The sequence below is a fragment of the Pongo pygmaeus genome, chromosome 4 (genome assembly GCF_028885625.2).
Source record: "Pongo pygmaeus isolate AG05252 chromosome 4, NHGRI_mPonPyg2-v2.0_pri, whole genome shotgun sequence".
NCBI lineage: Eukaryota > Metazoa > Chordata > Mammalia > Primates > Hominidae > Pongo > Pongo pygmaeus.
The window spans coordinates 63,713,819-63,720,129 of record NC_072377.2 but is presented as its reverse complement, the minus strand read 5'-3'; positions in this window follow the sequence as shown (position 1 = coordinate 63,720,129).

Below are 6,311 nucleotides of genomic sequence, written 5' to 3'. Positions count from 1 at the left end.
GCATGTTTAACTAAATGTTTTAAACTGCTTTTTGAAACTTAAATATTCTATCTCCTTTCTTCAGGACTTCGAAAGTGATACAATTTACTTAGCAATGTTCATAAACGATAGGCATTAGGCATTTCTTTAAACCTGTTTGATGACTGTTTAATTTCCTTGAAGCTAAAACAAAGTCTTAGATGAGAACATAATATTCTACATTTTTGTTAAAATCACATATTATAAATTAGATAACTGAAGTACCTTGCTTTTCTTAAACCTACCACATTAATTACCTCTTTGTTTTCACAAAAAGATTCTAGAATTTTTGAAGAGCTTATGTCAAGTGTATACTTTTTAAAAGTAACAGTTCTCCAGAGTTTAACAATTTTACATGCTAAAGAAGTTGCATATTCTGATACGGGTTGCATCTGATCCTCATTCTCCTCTGACCAGCTCTATCAACTAAGGACTCTGCATTGTGAAACCAGAAACCGATGATGTCATGTCTCAGAATTCCATTGTACAGCATTTACAGTGGGAAAGGAAGTATTTTTTTTCTTGTTCCTCTTTGTATAAAACACCATACTATTTCTCATTTGCCTAAAATAAATGTGTTCTATGCCCAATTGTTACTCTGAGATGCCTATATGACTTAGAGCGAATTATCTAAATTGGCAGATAACTAAGTCAGAGAGATTATTTTTCAAAATTAAAATAAGAAATAGATTATCTTTAAAGGAAGAGTCTTGTTTTAAAAGCTTGAATAAAGGCAACCATATCAAGGAATTATTTCTAGCTAGTTTATGGACAACAAAAATAGGATCAATGAGAGAGTATTTGGTTAGATTACAATGTACTTCTTTTTGGTTGTCTCCTGGATGTTTCCATCAACTTAAAGCCCTGACTACTTGGTATTTCAGTATTTTCTTCTGAAACAGACTCTTCAAGGCAGTCGCTATTTGGACTCAGTAATAACAGTTAAAATAACCAGGATTTATCAAACACTGACCATGTCCTAGCATGGCCTTACTGGCCCACAGGAGCCTTCATGTATCTTGGAAAAAAAGCCCTCTAGGTGATGGGTATAGGGCTTGACAAGCAATAGTAACAGAGTTTTGAAAGGTACCTCATCCTCTGAGCAGATCCAGCCCCATGCCCATGTTAGGCTTGGAGAAGAGTGCTGGATTTTAGCCCCCAAGTGCTCCCTCAGCAAAGCATCCTGCTTCAGAGTGCAATGGACACATTCATACACGGTGTGAAGGGCTTTATGTGGATTAACCAACTTGATTGGGAGGATGAAAACTCTACGACTTGAGAACTATTATTGGAAACATAGTGAGCTTAAGTAATTTGCCTAAGACAGTGTGGTGAAGAAGAAGGGCAAAAGGGACTTTCTAGTTTCCAGGGTAGGGCCCCAGTTGTCCTGAGAACTTACCCTGCAGTAGAAGAAAACTGTCAGCAATCTTGATATTTGTATGGAAAATTTAACAGAGCTAGAAATGCATCAGAGCTCAGGCTCAGATTTTACAATCATGGGAGGAAAGGAGCAGGACTTGTGACAAACTGAGAAAGCAAGCCTAATGAAAGTGGTATAAAAACAGTTCCTACTATGAACCCCAAATATCTGAGACAGCTGTCCGTCAATTTAGAAAGTTTATTTTGCCAAGGTTAAGTATGTACCTGTGACACAGCCTCAGGAAGTCCTGACGATTTGTGCCCAAGGTGATCGGGAGTACAGTGCTTTTATTTGTTTTAGGCAGATATGAGACATCAATCAATATGTGTAAGATGTACATTGGTTTGGTTGGGTAAGGTGGGACAACCGGAAGTGGGGGCTTCTAGGCTAGAAGCAGATAAGGGACAAAATGTTTCATTCTTTTGAGTCCTTGATCAGCCCTCTACTGAATACACAATTTAGTCTGCTCAGTGAATCTGCATTTTTACATAAACAATAGGGCAGAGGAAGCAATCAGACATGCATTTGTCTCAGGTGAGCCTCAGAGGGATGACTTTGAGTTCTGTCTGTCCTTTGTCCACAAGGAATTTCCAATGGACAAATTGCAAGGGAGTTATGTAGCTTCTCATTTTTGTAACTATCTTACTTAGGAATAAAATGGGAGGTAAGTTTGCTTGACATAGTTCCCAGATTGATTTTTCTCTTGGTTTAGTGACTTTGGGGTCCTGAGATTTATTTTCCTTTCAAACTACTATCCTCAGAAAGAGGATGGTGAGACGTTCATAGAATATTGAGGGTTGTATCACTGTAGCCATCTTTCCCTTTCACTAGTTTGATATGTCTAGAACTGAAAAGATCAAGATGTGAGGAGCATGGAGTTACATCCACACATCACCCATGGACTCCAAATTTCCCCAGGATTATTTAGTGTCATTAGACATGACAATTAGAAGGGGACAGAGTAAGGAAGGAGTGTCAAGGGCCATGCTGGGGATGAAATATGTCAGATGGGCAGCTACAGAAACCACACAGTGCCACACAGGAATGGTGGCTAGGGTGAGGACAGGTGACTGTTGGGGTTAGGCAGCAAGCATTGGGATCTCTGGAAGAGAGAGGATGACATGGTCCCATCTGAAAGACACATGACCTCATAGTCTTCTGCCAGAACTAAGAAGCGTGTTTGGGATCAGCTCAGCATTAAAGACTTTAGACTCTTTCCCATGTGTCCTGTTTGAACAATATATATGTATGTATTTCCTCCTGAAGGGCAAAAGTAAGAATTGAAAAAACACAGGCCGTGATAAATCAGAAGGATTTGTATAATACAATCAATAAAAAAGGGTTGGACATCTTTAGGAAGCAGGAAAAACTCCAGCAGTTAAAACTGAGAACAGTGTGTTCAGGAGGCAATGAATAGGCCAATCTGGCTGAGGCAAAAAACTTGTCTGGTGAGATAGTAAAAGACAAGATTGGAAGGTAGGTACGAGCCAGACTGCAGAAGAGTATGAATTCCAGGAGGAAAATTTACATGTTTTGAACATCTTTTATCTGCTAAGCAATTTAACATACATGAAGTCATTCCATCTGCACTATAGTCACCAGTTTTATTTTTAAATTTATTATCATAGAAATACTGATGAGGAAAATGAATTTCAGAGAAGCTAAGTAACTTATCCAAGTTTAGAGGTAGATAAGAGATTTGAACCCAAGTTTATCTGAGTCCAAAACCTGAATACTTTTTGCTGTTCCAAGATAGTAGAGTTTAACAAGGGGGTTCTTCAGAAATATCATGAAATCACTGTCCCAGGAAGATTAAAGTTATCTATGGTGAACTGAAGCAGAAAGCCAAGTGGTGTGGAGCGTTTTTAGGAAGTCATTTTGGAGCATAGCCTAGACCCGGGTGGTGGTAATGGAAAGGGATTGACATCAGAGACCTTCCTAAAGAAGAGTCTGCAGAATTGGTGTCCGACTGAATAACTGATGAGGAAAAGGGAAGAACCAGGCTGAACAGTGAAAGGAAGACTTGATATGAATTTCCGAGACTGAGTGTCAGGCCTGTTTCTGTTTGTAATGTGAATTTGCCAAAAGCAGGATCTCTTGAAACTGCATGGCCTTGTCTGCAAAGTAAAGAACTGGATTAAGTATCCTTTAAGACTTTACCCAGCTCTGAAATTCCTGGCATCTCTGACTCAAAGATGACTCAAGGTTGCAAGTTCGGGTGGCTGGAAGAACATTATTTGATTGATGGAAATACACTGATATTTCCTAACAGTGTATTAGTTTTGGGATGGAGAAAGGGGTTTTTGGCCTTGTTTGTGGCTTTCACTCATATGCACCTGTGGGCTTCGCCTGATTTTTGCACTGTGAAAATCCCTCCATCCCCTTTCCATTGTCCATCCCTCTGTCTTCTAGCCACAGCTCTGCATTCCAATTCCTAGTTTCTCCTGCCTTTTGCTGATTCCACACTGATTAATCACTTTTAGTCTTGCAAAGTGTCTATAGTTCACTAGTCTGTAGCTACCAATCTGCTAACTTTTTCTTGTTGGGAGTAACAAAAGACAAGACCAGAAAACCCTTTCATATAAATGATTTGCCAAAGAAACCTTTCCAGTTTAACAAAAGAAACTGTGTGTCTTGAAGTCAGCACCACAATAAGATCTAGAGTACGGATAGAAATTTTTCATCACCACGATAAGATCTAGAGTATGCATAGAACTTTTCTCCAAATAATTTTAATCCTCTTTAACAAAAATACAATATATGAAAACATAATTGGTGAAATTAATGAATTAGGAAACCATTTCCTTCTTGGAAAGAGCTTTTCAGAAGAGACTCTCTTAAATAGTGAAATTATCTGAAGCATTTAAAATATGACTCAAATGTTAAAAAATGTTATTAGCATGACAGTTTAAAGCATTTACATAGGTGTAACATAGGGTACACTTGTGAAAGGGAAGGTAACCATTGTAATCACATTAGTAATCAACCTAAAACAATGTTTGGAGAAAGTAGGCTGCACCTAATATTCCAAGATTTTTGCTGACTGAGAAGCGCCACAGGAAATATGGTAATAAACTCTTCCCCAACATTCTAGTTGAGATGAGATTTGCAAAACAATAGGGAGCGCTGGTCATCAAGGTGAATTCTTAGACATCTCTTGACCAAGTCATTTTCTTCAATGAATCAGGTAACATTGCAGACAAAAAGGCCTAAATTTTCACCACATTCTTGCAAGGCAGGGCTGCAAGGCAGCGTTGAATCCTTTAGTGAGACTAAGTGGGCCACTGGCTTGTTATAGGTCTTCAGGAATTTCAGAAAACTCCCCTGTCAGCCACACGTGTCTCTCAGACCTGACATTCCATTGTTAGAAACTTTCTTTAATGTTAAGGAATTTTGATTCCAAGAATATTAGTTAAATGCAAATACATGACCTGGATAACAAAACACAGATCTGGCATCAATTCCTGCCTCTACCACTTAGTGTCTTTGGAGTTTTAGATCATTTATACAACCCCTTTTTGTCCCTCTTAACTTCACAAATTTGTCTTTCATAGTATCTTCCTGTAATGGAGTTCATTATAGAATTACTTAATTTTCAAATGAAGAAATTAATGTCACCTGTCATGGAATCACAGAGTTGGATGAATGTCTAAAAATCTCTTTTACACTATAAGTGATGGATCCCATAAAGGCAAAATAACATACCCAAACCCCAATCCAATAAATGCATAATATGCTGAGCAGGTCAGCTGGGGAAGAGCAGAGGAGCTTGGCATAGCTCTCAGTCTGCTACTGCCAAAGCTTAGGGAGTCTTAAGTAACCATAATAAAAATAACAAAAGAGTGTGTCAAAAAGGCAGAGAGGAAGTGAATACCCAAACTTCTGAAATTTAGTTATAGATCCCAAATTCCTAAGCTAAACTTAGGAGAAGGGCTAAGAGATGCAGGCTCACATGCAGACATCTCACAAAGTCACAAAGATGCTCTTTTTGAGACCCACTCAAGAAGGGATCATCTAGGTGGGTTTGAGTACTGTCCATATTACAGCAATTATCTTCTTTGCTTACAGATTAAAGCAAATGTTTTATTCTGAATCTTTTTAGTGGAAGAGGAAACATCAAGACTCTAAGACAGCAATATTATATAATTTTTTCCCTCTGACATCCACATTCACCACTGCCATTCCTACCTCAGTTTTTGAGTTACTTTATTGTTGCCTCATGCACATGCTTTTCTTGGCAGTAGAGAAAGTTGAGAAAGGAGAAGGGAGTGGAAATAAGGATGAAGAGAGAAAGACTGGTTCTTCCCCTGCTGCAGGCATTATCTATTTCCTTACTGAGGTCAGCGATTGCCTGCACAGGCAGGCAAGGGTGAAGCTCCCTGACAAGCTAGGGCTCCTCAGCTTGCCAAAGTCAACTCTGAGGATGCTAACTAGTTTCCCAGTCCTTAATCTACAGAAAACATCCTCAGAAAAACTTGTTATTTCTAAAAGTCTTCAAAAGCTGTTCTACTAGATTTTGTGTTTTATAATGTGGATTGGGAGAACTATCTCCATTGCCAGTTCCTCCATTATAAATTGATTACAAGTTTCCATCCAGAATTGGGGTTGAAGAGCTACCAATGGCCATTTCTCTTTTCCCCATTCACCAAACATTTACCATTGCAATTGACAGTGTACTTGCTTTAATAGCCTTACCTGACTTCTTCTGAATCATGTGCTGCTGAAATGGTTGAACTTCTATTCATAAAACCATATGGAATTCACATTCCAAAGAGGCTATTCCCTGAAGTAGACAATCATCTTTCCAGTAAAACACTGTGTCAAGCTACAAAGTGATGATTACTGTTGGGTGGGGCTTTGAGTTTTCTAGTTG